At 37.2% G+C, this 15,616-nt stretch overlaps 1 protein-coding gene across 10 annotated transcripts in view; it reads right to left on the bottom strand.

Moving 5' to 3' along the window:
• The window catches only part of OSBPL6 (oxysterol binding protein like 6), a 249,239-nt gene that overhangs the window by 160,599 nt on the left and 73,024 nt on the right, over positions 1–15,616 (bottom strand). Inside the window, exon 3 of one of the 10 annotated variants that reach the window (XM_031960400.1) lies at positions 4,119–4,289. The exons of the other annotated variants lie outside the window; for them this stretch is intronic. The gene's annotated coding sequence lies outside the window, so the exon portion shown is untranslated. The remainder of the gene's footprint in view (positions 1–4,118; positions 4,290–15,616) is intronic. 10 annotated transcript variants of the gene reach the window in all.

The raw sequence follows: 15,616 nt of genomic DNA on the forward strand, positions 1-15,616 counted from the left end.
TTTTCCAGAGCTAAGGCCCAGCAAGCAAGCTTGTACCCTGAGCTTGGCATAACAACAATCCTTTGCGCCTGCCCTCTGGATGATCTCATAATTATTGTATCACTTTGACCAGCATTTTGATCTCATAATTACTGTATCACTTCTGAGCTCAGAAAAGTGCTGGATAAGCTCGGACAAGCATCCACCTTCTGGTCCTGAATCAAACCTGTTTCACTGTGGCTGTTATCACTCATTGTCAGGGCTACAGCTCACTGCGGAGCCACTGACATGTGTTGAAATGTACCCTCTCTGCCTTGGGTTCCCCCACAGGGTAGGAGCCCTGAACTTGCCTCCTAGCTTGCAAGCCATTTCCTTCACTTTGAAATTAAATTTCTGTCTGATTCTTGACTGTCCTGTCTCTAGCTGCTCTGTTCAGCTCTGGTTATACATAGGTTGGAAGTCAGTTTGGTCCAGTTGACAGGTACTATATACAACTGCAATGTTAACCCATAAAATAAAAATTGCATGTGGATAAATGACAAGATCAGAAAGTGAGAAGCATTTACTACTTTCTTTCACAAAAACCAAAATTCAAGGTTTCTCTCCACAGCTGGCACAACCCAGGAAAATTTTAATAGAATGAAATTGGCTGTCCAATAAGTGCTGATTCACACCTGACACTAAGAAGCAAAAGCAATTGACCTAAGGTCAATTGCTTCTGAGCGCTCTCCTATTTCCGATCAGTCAACAAAGGCATTGCAGGTACCCTGGCAACAACTCAGCATAAACTTCCTTTGTGAATGATAATAGCTCCCAGAACATGATGACAGAGAGAGCAGGGGACCTTTCTCTAATTGAGCTCATCCTGATGTTCGTTGATGTTCTTAAAGATTTTCTTTACGATGAAATATTATGTAAACTCACATACATTTCTTTTAAAAATCATCAAAATACATTTGTCATTCTATAACCTAAAATGGATACAATTAAGCTGAGGATTGGGATATGTATGTGTGTGTAAGAGACAGAGAGACACACACAGAGACCGGGGGGGGGGGGGGCGGGGAGGGGGGAGGGAGAAGGAGGTGAAGAGGAATAAGAGGGGAGGGAGAGCAGGAGAGGGAATATATGTCTTTGAGAGAAAATTACATTTGTATCAAGCTGACACTGTAGTTTCTACAGTATTTTTTTTTTAAATAAGCCCATGTTCTAAGTAGCTTAAAGTGCTATTTCCATCACTTTCTATTCTATTTTATTGAAAAAATAGAAAAAAGCCCATTAAAAATTAAATGGCTAACTTGAGCTTTACATAATTATTATCAGCACTTGACTTGAAAGTCCATAACAGCAGCTAACATTTTTAGTCAGAAAGACTCCAAAAAATTTCAGGCAGACAGGGTCACAAGACTTAGAGCTAGTAAGGAATTTCAGTATCACCTAATCTACCTCTTCATTTTAAAATCAAGAGAACTGGGGGCAGCTATATATATAGTACCGGCCCTGAAGTCAGGAGGACTTGAGTTCAAATCTGGTCTCAGACATTTAATACGTCCCAGCTGTGTGACCTTGGGAAGTCACTTAACCCCAATTGCCTCAGCAAAAACAAAAACAAAAACAAGGGAACTGGGACTGACTTGCCCAAGGTCACATAGCTCACACAGCGAAGTAGGGATTGGAATCCAAGCCCTCAAATCAAAGGATCTGAGCTACAAATAATGCCTGTGGTTACTACCTGTGTGACTTGGAGCAGTACACAACTCTCAGTTTGGAGACCTCAGTTTCTTTATCTGTAAAAAGTCAGGATTGGACCAAATGCCTGTAAGGTGCCACCAATATGCACATAGTATCACTGAATGAGGCAGCCAGATGGTGCCATAATGCATAGAGTGAAAGCCTGGAGTCATTTTTGAGAGTTCAAATCTGGCCTTAGACTAACTGTGTGACCCTGGACAAATCAATGCAACCCTGTTTGCCTCAGTTTCCTCATCTGTAAAATGAGCTAGAAAAGGAAAAGGGAAAGCACTCCACTATCTTTGCCAAGAAAACTCCAAATGGGGAAAGAGTCAAACACGACTAAAATGACTAAATAACAGCAGCACCAATTTAGGATATTACAGAAAGTTCTATTTATTCCTACGTTTTGCCGGCTAGGAGGTATACAGTGGATAGAGCACTGAACCTTAAGTCAAGGTGACGTGTATCTCTGGATAAGTCACTTAACCATGACTACCTCAGTTTCCTTTTCCGTAAAGTGAGCTGGAGAAAAAAGTGGCAAACCACTCCATTACCTTTACCAAGAAAACTATAAATTGAGTCACAGAGTCAAACACAAATTAAACCAAATGAACAATAAAAATCATCATTATTATCCTTATGCTTCTAAATAAAATTTATTTCAATCTAGCAAGAGACTTCAGTTATCTTTTCCATTTATGAGGGTGAAGGATCCCCTCTGTTGCTGTAGTAACTATCTATCTAATAAAAGATCAAAAATAACATCCAGTATTTATTGAAGTTTATGTGGTCATTTAGGGTTATCACAGCATATCCCACAAGAAGTAGAAAGCAATCTCCTTCCATCAATATTAATCAGCAATATTCCTTTCACAGTTGCCAAGATTAGCCAATCTTGGCTGGTCAATATCCAGTTATCTGTATGAAAGGAAAGAGTACTGACACTGATAATCTATAAGTACAGATAATCCAAACATTACTATAAATATGGCTTGAGTCAAATATCCTGACTTCTGTAGTCTATTTTATTTGACACCAACCACTCAGCCTGGTATTTTAAGGCCTCCATAATGTGGCTACAACCCATCTGTCAGTTTGATTTCATTCTGTTCTCTCTTACCTATTCTATGATCTGATGAAACTATACTTCCTATGGTTCCCCCATCCCAACCTATCTTCTCTACTCCTTCTATGCATTCATGCCTAGAAGGCACTATTTGTCTATAACTCCACTCCTTCTCTTGCACCAGTTCCCTCAGGTAGCCTTCCCCGCTGAAATTTTCCTCAGCTGAAAATCAACTCTCCCACCTTATTGCCCCTTCTTATAGCCCTTGGTCTAACTAACTCCCTCCTCCTTTCCCTTATAACACATTCTACCAGGTGTCTTACTTATTTGCATACAAGTCTTACTGTCCCATTTGATTTCAATAACAATAACTGAAATCATAGGAAGCTTTAAAGTTTACAAAATAAAATGGTTTACATTCACAGCCTCATCAGATCCTCTCAATAACTGTGTACGGTAGATTCTACAGGTATTATTATCCCATTTTTCAGATGAGGAAATGTAAACTTCCGAGAACTTAAGTGATTTGATCATGGTCATTTTACAGCTATTTACCAGTCAGACATGAGTCTCTCTTCACTCTAAGCCCAAAATTCTTTCCACTCTACCAGGCAGCTTCTCTTTAATGACAAAGGCTGCACAGCTTTTTATTTTTGTACCTGCAAGTCTAGTATAGATCTTTATACAACTATGGGCTTGAAAGACATTATTTTTTTGCTTAAGCTGACACTAATAGTTTGAGTATATATTACTTGACATAACGCAGAATGAAATGCTTCATTCAAAGGTGAGGTTGGATGGTTGGGGAAACCTGCCTGGAACTGAGGATTTTCACATATAATCCACATGCAGACATTGCAGCTTTTTTAGCATATAAAGGCATAGTAGCTGGCAATCTAAAACATCTCAGCAGGAATCAATTCCACTCTGAAGCTGGAAAATTATCTATTTGCTATCCAAAGGAATTGGTGACTAACTTTCTTTTCATATCTAACCAAAGGAAATATATTCTCTCTGAGCCCCAATACTTCAGCAGCCGTTTTAAGGTTCCTTTCAAACTGTGTTGAACTGGTTATCAGTTCCCCAGTACAGTGCTGTATGGCCACAACCAAAGCTGGCTGCAGATACACAGGCAGGGAATGCACTGTGACTTTGCAGTATTTTAACCTTCCTCTCTCATCTCCCTTCACAAGTCATGGCAGTCTACTGGAGAGGCCAAGGTTTCTCTGGATTTTTCCCTCCCCGCCATCAGTCAGTGATTTTAAAACACTACATTCTCATTCAAGATTATCCTGGGAAAAGCACATATATTAGAGAAATTCTCTTGCATTAAACCTACCTTAGAACACTGAGGTTAACAGTCTCATGTGATGAGAGGGGAGAAGTCTCTTCTTGCAGTCCAACTTCTTTTCAGAGCTGGGGGTTTTCGATGTAGGCTCCCCTCCTATGATCCTTCTACATCCTGAGATTTAGGGCTCCTATACAACTCCCTGGTGACATCTTTACATCACTGTAACAGAAACGACAAGCTCTCCTTTCTATACACCCTTCCAGGCAGCTCTGACAGAGCTAAATGCCTGCTGTGTGTGTGTGTGTGTGTGTGTGTGTGTGTTTTCAGGGATGCCTGGCTAAAGGCATTTGGACTGCTGTTTATAGAGTTACAACACAAAAACAAAGCAACTAAAACTGCCCATTTCTTATTCCTTTGCTATTTTCAAACACATTACACAATATTCCTGCAAGCCATGTGGGTTTCGATCAATAGCCATGTTTCAAGCTCAACCTCTGCCTCCAGCCGGCGCTATTAGTCAAACCTGAGCATCTAATTCCCCACCAAATTCTCAAAACTCAAGCTAATTTCTAAGCCCACAACATTCACCTCATCTGCACCACTCCCCAAGTCATTATTTATATGCCTGGAGATTCAAAATTACTCTTGTTCTTACTGCCCTATTCTCTCTCCTTTCCTGAAGGGTTACTATAGCTCCTTCTGAACATCACATTCACAAAGCTTTGCTTTTCCTTACTCATTCCCTCCTACCAGTCCAAGTTACAGCTCTTCTCTCTCACTGAAAAGAGAAAATGTTCACTATTGGTTTAAATTAATAACTACAAGAGACAAGATCTTATAAGAATAGCCAGTATCTAAACTGTGCACCTAGAATCATGATTTGCAAGTACCTTTGACATACATACTAACCACTGGGCCAAGATCAAATCACAGTTTGTTGTTATTACTGAGGTTTAAATAGATTGCTTCAAACGTAATAGAATGCATGATCTTCTAGGTCCCTTCTAAAATTATTTTAGTTGATGAAACATAAAAAAAAAAAGTACTCCAAGTAGAAAGGAGTAGGCAGAGAAGAGGAATATACAAGGAAAAGCAGCTCCACAGTGGGGCTGGGAAGTTGAATCACGGTTCTCTCACCCCGCCCACAATACTCCAAGTGCTTCTTCCTGCTCACCTCAGTTTATGAATACTTCCACTGAACCACAGATCAACTTTACATCTTGGTGTGAAGGAGAAAACAAAGTGAAATGATTGGTGCTGGAGAAGATACTTTGAGGAAATTGTGCTATCTCAGCATAATGCATTTGGAATCAAAGTCAGCTCTAGGTTCAGAATCCTGGGAATTCCACAGAGAGGCAGGCAACTGTACACAACTCAAAAAGTCACTTCCTTAAAGACATACTTTTCCAGCATGCTGCAGCAAGGGCAAACTCTAGCTAAGTGACTTTTATTCTCCATCACCAATGTCAAGTAAATGGTACTGAAGTGGAAAGAATCAGGAATCAAGGAAACCAATCCTTGGGCTCACTGAACGACCCTGCATTACTTACTAAGCAGACTGCACTCTCAAAGGCAAGTCACAATTTCATTGAGACTCAGTGTCTTCATATGAAGAATAAATTGAGAAATAAATTAGATGATTACTAATGGGAGGTCCTTTCAGTTCTATTAATCTATGAAGTTTACATGTTATTAAGTATTTATGATTTTTATTTTGACACTACCCTAATTTCCACTGTTATTGCTACCTTTTCTTTCCAACAGCCATCTCTTATGTCAAATAGCATTTTAAAAGACAAACAAGAAAAAGAGCAAGAAAAACAGCATAACTGATCAATTCATTGAAAACTTCAAAACATGCACAATGTATAATTCTTGTAGACTTCTCATCTCTGCAAAGGGATAGCATGGATTTGTACTCTCATATCTCTTCCTCCTAACCAAGCTTATTCTTTATAATTTTAAAACAATCACTTTTGACTTACAGTATAATTAATATACATATACAAATAGCAGTACAGTATAATTATAATTGAAGAAATCTGAAAACGGGAGCAACAAACATTATTTATGAATGTGCTATCTCTGTAAAGGAATGGGCAGGGGGCGGTGTCTTCTCACAATTTTCTTTTCAATACATGCTTCTTCTTTATAATTCTATAATTTTTTTGGTAGGATTTTTTTTTTTTTTGATAGTTTTCTTCCATTTCCATTTCTTTCTTTACATTTTTGTTGTCATTGTTTATTTTTTCTTGGCTCTGCTTACTTCACTCTGCATCAGTTCATACAGTTTTGTTTTTTTTTTGTGTATTCATTACACTGGTCATTTCTTATAGCAGAGCAATATTCTATTACATCCATGTCAAAATTTGCTTAGTCATTTTTGCAATCAACAGGCATCTACTTTGTTTCCAATTCTTTGCCATCACAAAAAAATGCTTCTATAACTATTTTGATGTATATTAAGACTTTCTTCTTAGCCATGGCCTCCTTGGGTTCTGGACTAAAGTTTATGAACATGTTAATCAGTTTATATGCATAATTTCACATTGCTTTCCAAAAACAGTTGTATCATTTTACAATTCTGCTACAATGCACTAGTGTATCTACTTCCCCAAATCTTCAACATTCCTCTTTTTGTCATCTCTGCCAATTTCCAGGATGGAAGACTATGAATTACCAATAAATCTATCCTGACCTCATACTCACCATTAACATTTGAAGGAGGACTGGTTTATTCTTAAAATAAATAGATTTATTTCACAAATGGAAGTAAGCAAATCTGGATCAGCTCCCATTTATTCAAAGGCAATTCTTTCTACAGAAACAAAAGGTCCTTCCCCCACAAAACCTTTATTCATTAGCACTGCACTATAACTCACAACTTTCCCTACAACTCATAGGGTTTTTTTAATTACCTTCCTACACATTTCATAGTTATGTTATCCAGCCATCAGTTAAGATTTTCCCTTCCTCTACAGAAAGCAGAGAAATATAATGTAAAGAATATCAGCTTTGGAATAAGAGGGCCTGGATTCAAATCACATCATACTCATGTGGGTAATCTTAGTCAAGTTGGATCATTGGATTCTGGCTTCCTCACCTGTAAAATAAGTGTTGGTTTAAGTAGAAGGCCACTGAGGTCTGCTTGACATTTATGAAACTGTAAAACATTCACCGGTATCTAATTCAGGGATCCTCAACTTGAAGAAACTACTCCCATTCTTTACTGAAAATCATAATGGAAAGAAAAACTAATAGTCTTCAGCATTCTAAACTTAAGAGTATCTGTTCATATTCTCATCTCTTCTGGAAATACCCAAAAATTGTAAAAAAAAAAAAAAAAAAAGAGGGCATAACCAAAAACCAGGAACTGTCCATCTTCATTGATAGTAATATTAAGTATAGCTCACATATATATACAGTATTAAGATTTAAAATGTATTTTACATTTATTATTTGATTTACACAGAAATCTTGTAAGGTGAAATCATTACCCTTACCTTGCAGGTGTGAAAACTGGAATTGGGGGGGGAGGAAGGGAAGGAGGGAGAACAACAGGAGCATGGCTGGAAGTTATATGACTTGCCCAGGGTAATGCATCTTATAAATGTTTCAAGTGATAAATAAACTCGTTTTTCAGACTCCAAGCCTAGTGCTTTATTACTTACACTATGCTTCCTCTCTTCTACCACAACCTATCCACTTGGAATCCTTTGTGTTGCCATATATTAAAAGGAAACAATGAAACCAAATGGTATTGAGTGGTTGGTGCTCTGAATATTTATGTCCCATGAAGAAGTAATGTCATAGTGCACAGAGAACAGATTTGGAGTAAGAAAGACCTACCTAGGTTCAAGTCCAGCTTCTAACATGTACTTGGCTGGCCATATGACTTTAGTCACATAACTTCTCAAGGTCCAGGCAACTTTTAAGATTATAATTGCAGAGTTAGTGCCTATTCCATAGGCAAAGAGAGTTCCCTCAGCCAGAGGTCCCTATGTTAGTGAAACCAAAGATCGATTTAAAAAAAAAAACTCCATTAATGCAGAAATCATAAATATTTCTTTGACCCGACTGAACCAGATATGCTGAAATTACCCATAAGAGATACCCTAGGCTTCTCTGTAATCGATTTCTAAGTATACTTCTTAAGGGACACAATGGGATCCAAATGTGACTTGTGATTTGTGGTGCACAGATCTATGACTAAGACATATTCATTTTATAGAGACTACTAAATTAGCACACAAAGACAGTACTTGGGAGCACAATCTGATCACGGTGGATAAATGATCCAAAGCTGATAAATTTCCTCTTAAGAAAGAATTAATCAAGTCATCTTCCTTACTTTAATTATTCATTTGCAATGAGTATTAACTAAAGTGACTGCCCCACACTATGACGTTCTCTTTTAGTTTAATATTATTTTAATAATATTTTAAAATGGCCGATGATGGTGATGATAATGATGATGATAATTGGCATTTATATAGTATTAAGAGTTGCAAAGTGCTTTATCTGCTATTTTATGTGATAAGATGCAGTTCAAACAAATGTTTGGAATTAACAAGTACAATAACATGCCTCCTTCCCCCACCATAGCATAAAATAATATCCCCTGCAAAGTGAAATTTCGAAGGAAGATAACAATAAGACACCAATAAACTAGAATTACCATCTTTGCTGGGTGCTTTGCTGGAAATTTTAAGGTTCCAAAGGACAAACTCCCAATATTGGTGAATTTTGAGACACTCCTTTCTGCTCAGAGACCAACATCTCAAAGGGGAAGCAATATGGCTTGCTGTATGACACAAGCATAGAGACAGAAGCTATTCACCATTACTTGTAAATTTTACAAGGACAACGTTCTAGACTCACAGGGGTCCTCAGACTGTTGGAGAGCCGGACTATAGTAAAAACAAAAAACTTTGTTTTGTGGGCCTTTAAATAAAGAAACTTCACAGCCCTGGGTGAGGGGGATAAATGTCCTCAGCTGCCACATCTGGCCCACGGGCCTTAGTTTGAGGACCCCTGTTCTTGTTGACAACAAGAAGGAAATTGGCTCCATTTCCTGGCAATGACTAAGAAGAAACTGCCTCCATTCCAATAATATGGAATTTAAATCAATGGTGTCTTTCTGTGGCTCCAATGCTTAAAGCATACTTTTTGTGTGTGTGTGTGTATTTAAAAAGAACAAGCTACTGTTGGAGCAGAGAAGAGCAGTTCAGAGACTTCAAGGGTCCCAACACTAGACCATGCAATAGGTATTTCATGAGTTGTTAAGACTGAAAAAATTCCATCACCTAGAAGACAAACCTCTAGTAATAATCTCAGAAACAAGGTGGGCTGGTCCTCTGAGAAAATGTTTGGTCCTATGGGTTTGTAGTCCAAATAGTTTCAGTTTAATATATTCTTCTACAGTTTGTATTATGCTACATGTATTCTCCAAAAGTCCAACTTAACCTTGATGAAACAAGAACAATCAAAAATGGGTCTTGAGTAAAGGGATAGAATTTATTTACTAAATTTAAATTGCCAAAATGTAGCTTGATTTTAAGCCTTTGAAGTGAGTATGACCACGATTTTCTTGAACTAATTAACAAATTCACATTTTCCCTCAGCCCTAATGTAAGTTCACTCTTTCTTGCTTCACTCATCCAACCTTTTCTCACATAAAGGAAACAAATGATTCAATAACTCTATTAAAATGCATGTAAATGGGCATGCTAGTTGAGTTACTCCTAACATGTGAAATGACTAAGAACTCCAAGAATTTGCTTCAACCAGATAAAGGCAGCTAAAAACTGAGGCTTTTAGCATGCCTTTTATAAAATACCAGGCTTCACGTCAAAGACTTTATGTTGTAAAGGAAATTTCGTTTTAAAATTTTTACTGAAATGCTTAAGGGTAGCCATTAAATAAAAGAAAAAATCCTAACACTAAAAAGACAGTTCTTGCTTTGAGAAGTATAATCAATCCATCACTATTATTTCTTCTGGGAAAGATCTTTTAATTGTCTATTTTCCCCTCTTTGTTGCAGTAAATTCCAAGATCAAAACACACTCCTTCTTTAGAATGTAAGTTTGTAGAGGGTAGAGGCTACCTCACTTTTTTATTTGTATGTTTAGAGCTTAATACAGTGCCTGACACATAACAAGCCTTAGTAAAGTTTTTCATTCATTCATTCATATGGTTTCCTTTCAAATTCAGTTCACATGCCTTTCTGGGTCTCACCATCAGAAATAGCCAGTTCTTTCTCTAAGACTTCCTTCTGTCTACATTATATATTATTTTGTATGCATCAATTTATGTGTAGTTATTCTGCCCAGTGGAATGTAAGCTCATTGTTGGATAAGGATAGTTTAAAATTTTTTATTTGTATGCTTAGTGTTGAGCACAGTGCCTTGTATATCCTTTATTACACCCCATCTCTTCATCCTAAAGAATCATTCCAATCTTGGCATTCACAAATTGAAAGAACTCTGTCACCCAATCCCTCTATGGTTTCTCCCTCTGATTGAATTCTGCCCTTCCAGAATATCCAGTTATGGAGATTATTCCAGATTAGCCATGTCTCATTCCTTTCTGGGCTGCTCTCTAAACTTGCCCTATCATGCCCTCTTTGTCCCTCAACTTTCAGCTTCTTTGTATGTATAGCCTTCTCTAATTAGAAAGTAAGCTCCTTGTGGATAAGGACTGGCTTTCTTTCTACTTGTATTTGTATTATCAGCACATAGCACAAACCCTGACACGTAGTAAGAACTTAATAAATGCGACCTCACTGACTATGTCTTTAATAAATTCTTGTTGGTTGACATGACTATCTTTTCAATGTACCATGTTTTTTAAAAATTACCTAAACATCTAAATTGGATAATTGCCTTAAAATTCTTTACCACAATAGTTGTGGCAAAACAATTTATTGTACTGAGTCTTAACATTCATCCATTAGCAAAGGCAATAAGTAGGAAGAATTTTAAAATAGAATCATTTGCATGTGTCTTAACATTACATAAGTAGAACATTCGATATACTACTAGGTACAATTAAGCATATCAAGTTATGACATCATGGATTAGAATCCATTATCAGCTAAAAATACAATTCCCTTTTTGTCCTGTTTAGAAAATGCAGGAGCTGGCTTCTACTTCTTACTAAATTCTAGTTACAAGTCTTGCCATATCTCTCCCTCCCTTTTCTGCTTCCCATCTCAGTCACTCTATTTTCACTACTAAGCCTCACTTCAACCTTAGAGCTTTCCTCCTTGCTAAGATTGGATCTGCTACATGTGCCTTTAATCACATTCCCTCTTGTTTCTTTCAGGAATTTGTTCTGTCTAAGTGACTTGCTCAGGGTCACACAAGTGTCTGAGGCTACATTTGACCTCAGGTCTTGACGACTCCGGACTTAGTGCCATGTCCACTGCGCTACTAGATACGTCTGACCTGTTAGGAGGTTACTGCAATAATCCTAGTAAAAGATAAAAAGTGCTGTGGAGAGAAAATGAATGGAACTTGGCAACTGAATGGAAACCAGCAATGACAAAGAGGGTCAAGTTGATTTGATAGTATCCTCAATCGAAAAAGAAATTTTTAGAGAGACGATAGATTGGGAAATGGGGGTAGAGAGGAATTCTACTTTGGATACGCTATATTTGAGATTCTAATGAGGCATTAAGTCAGAAATGTAGATTAGGCATTTAGAGCTGTTGGACTGGAGTTCAGAAGAAAACTTAGGAATGAATTTATAATGAAAGTAAGCAACATGGAGATGATAATCAAACTGAAGAGAAACCAAGGAGAATGCATAGTGAAAATACATAAAAGAATCCAGAATACTGGCCTTCAGGGACATTCATTGCTAGTAGGGAGAAAATTGATGTTGCTTCAGAGAAGGAAGATCAAATGAAATCATATTTGCAAAAAAAAAAAAAAAAAAAGTGCCACATAGTAGATGCTACAAAAATGCTTATTCTCTTCTCTTCCTCCAGTCTCTCCTTGCTTCTCTTTTCTCCAATCTGTCCTTTCCATAATTGCCAAAATAATCTTCTTCAGGTATAGGTCTGACCAAATCACTCTGCCAACCATAGTCTTCATAGCTTTATTTCATAATATTCCTCCTCTTCCAGTCTCACTGGCCTGCCTATTTCCTAAAACATTCATCTCCCATCTCTATACTAAAAATATAATACCTCATCTTCACTTTGCCAATTCTTTACCTTTCTTCAAGTTTTAGCTCAAATGCTGACATTTCATGGACATATTCCTGATTCCCTATACTCCCCTCCAGTTTTCTCCTTTTTCAGATGTTCCTATATCTCTTTCTGATATTTTATTCACAATTGTTTGGTTTTTTGAAGCTGTTCTCTCCAAGGTGGCAAATAATCTCTTTAATGCTATATCTTATGACCTTTTTCTTAGTATTCATACTTCTTGATGTATACATTTTAAAGTGAGACCACCATGTATACCTATTGTGTATCTAAGTTATATTTTAATATATTTTAACATCTACTGGTCATCCTGACATTTAGGGGAGGGGGTGGGGGGGTAAGAGGTGAAAAATTGGAACAAGAGGTTTGGCAATTGTTAATGCTGTAAAGTTACCTATGTGTATATCCTGTAAATAAAAGGCTATTAAATAAAAAAAATTAAAAAAAATAAAGTGAGACCACCACTCCCTCTTTCTGAATATTTTCTCCTCTGTGGTTTCATGACATTTTTTCTCTCCTAATTCTCCTTCCTACTTCTTTGACCAATCTTTTTCTTTTTAAAATGAACAATTCTATTCTTGACAGGGTTCTCTCTTAGACCCTCCCTCTAAACACTTTCATTCAACGATCCCACAAATTACAATGAAATCTCCAAATGATTCAACTAACCTCTCCAAGCAGATAAAGACCAAATCTTTATAACAGATCTTTACCTAATCTCTCTTGAGCACCAGTTCTGAATCTTCCACTTGAACAGCTCCATTTGGAAGTAGCATAGGTATCTCATTTTCAGTTTCCCCAGGCTTGTAAACTACACACAATCCTTAATTCTTCACTCATTTACCATTCTCTTAAGCACCAACGTGCTTAAGAATGGTGATAGGAAGTGGACTTGGAATCAAGAAGTATTGAAATAAAATCTATCCTCTGATACTTATTAGTTGTGTGATCCTGAGCAAGTCACTTAACTCCTATTTGCCTCCACTATAAAATGGAGATAATAATAATAATAATACCTACCTTGCATGATTATTGTGAGGATCAAATGAGACATTTGTAAAGTATTTAGCATACCTGGCATATAGATGCTATATACAGGCTCCTCCCCTTCCTCCATCCAATCAGTTGCAATTTCTTATCATTTATATTTTCATAATACTCTTCTCCTCCACCCCACCCCCCTTTTTTTGCCACTTATAATTAGGTGAGGCTCTACATGGCAGACTACTGCAATAGATTTTTGGATTGATCTTCTCCCCTCTCAAATCCATTCTCCAAATACCTACCAAACTAATATTTCTAAAGCTCAAATCTAATAACAGCTTTTTTTTTCCCCCTCAAGAAGCTTTAGTGTTTCTTTTTTGCCTCTAGCATCAGAAAACTCCTATTTGGCTTTTGAAGCCCTTCATGATTTTGCTCTAGTCTATCTTTCCTAACTGACTAAATAATTTTACTTCCCCTTTCAAACACACTGCAGTTCAGTCAAAATGACTTAGTCAATATTCCTCACCTTTGCCTCTGGAAGGTGATACTCCATGCCTAAAATGTTCTCCCCACTTCTCTATGCCTGTCCTAGTATCCTTTTGTCAGCTAAAGAAGCATCCTTCAGGTAGCCTTTCCTGAATCCCCCATTATTAAGTCTCACCCCCAGCACCAATTCACTTTGCATTTTATTTTACTTCATGTATCTTTTATTTACTTATTTGTGAATATGCTATAACCTTTCCTAGGACAATGTAAGTAGCCTAAAGAGAAAGTCTGTCTCACTTTTGAATTTGAATCCACAAAACCGGACATTTAGTAAGTACTTAACAAATGATTGCTTAATTTTTTCATTCATTTATTCCCCACTCACTATTGTACTGTATCTGTCTTCATGTTCTACCCATCACACCCACACTGCACCTGTCCTTCCTCTGCCCTAGTATAATTTAAGTTCTTTGAGGCAAGGCACTGTTTCATTGTGGGTTTTCAAGCTCCAACATCTCATTTAGTCACCATTAACAAGTATCTTGAATTGAATTGGTTACTTCGGATAATTAATGCGACTTACAGGGAAGGCCCAATGTTTGCCTGTTCCAGCTCCCTAAAGACAACATACTATCATTTCAGTTGCTCTGAAGGAATTTAGTACTATGTGCTGCAGAAAAAAAAAAAATTTTTTTACAAGGTGGTTACCATAGCAACTGAAGAAAAAATTCAAAGTCACATAAGTCTTTTAAAACAATCACAATCTCACATACCTGTTCACAAGGAGCTATATGGCTCTCTTCTCTCTCTCTTCTATATTTTATTCTAAAGTCAGCCAGCTAGGTATGGCCACAATTAGTTTTTTCTAGCTGATAAATTCAATTTGGCAAAGTTATAGGTATTTTGGCTCTTCTAGAACTGCCTTCCTTGATTTTTACCTCTAGATCTAAAGTACAGGTGGTTCCCTAACTTTGATAGAGTTCTCAGCCATGGAATTGGCAAGAATCATGTCTTGACCCTAACTATGTGGCTAAGAAAAGCCCATTCTTTTTTTGGCTTCCCAATAATTTTCCCCTACCATTTTGTCTGGCCTGACTTTTATGCCTGTCTTCTGGACCTTTCCCAAAGCTCCTTGCATTTTACCGTTTTTCCAGTGGGCTGGAAATAATTTCCTTAGCAACTCACAAAGAAGTATGATGCTCACTTATTACGCAATTGGCTTTTCTACCTTTTGGCCCTATACTAGTCTATCGGTTCCCTTATTTCAGTGGGCCATTGGTCTGTCCTTATGGACTAGAGAGTCTCCACTGAGAACTGCTGAATCTCTAACCAGCTATGTGTACCATGTGCAAAGTTACTCAATATCATTTAAGGCTACCATGTTCAGTTTTTTCTCCTTTTTATGTAATATATTCATAGCATACAAGAATGAGACTTCTGAGCATTCTGTAAGTTTTTGGTTTACTTCATTTATTTTTAATAAAAAAACTGTATTTTCCAACATAATTTTCACCATTTGTTCCCATAACTACTATCACATTGGAGTCTTGGTAATCTTGGAATTTCCTTACTTCCTCAGTCTCTACAAAGAAATAATATGAACATATATATGCTGCAGTTTTCTTCATGGAGGTCTGTTTGTCATTTATTATAATGACTAAAAGTTTCCCCAAATGACACTTCTCATTACTCTGAGCATTATTTTGAAACCAATTCTACTAGCTTCTTTATTCATAGGATCAGAAGAACATAGATAACAGAGCTAGATCATAGATTTAGAGCTTGAAAGGACCTGGGGAGAAAGGGGGAAGGCACCTAGATGGGATAGTAGAAAAGAGTATTGAGTCAGGAGAAACTAAAT

This window comes from Sarcophilus harrisii, chromosome 3 (genome assembly GCF_902635505.1).
Source record: "Sarcophilus harrisii chromosome 3, mSarHar1.11, whole genome shotgun sequence".
NCBI lineage: Eukaryota > Metazoa > Chordata > Mammalia > Dasyuromorphia > Dasyuridae > Sarcophilus > Sarcophilus harrisii.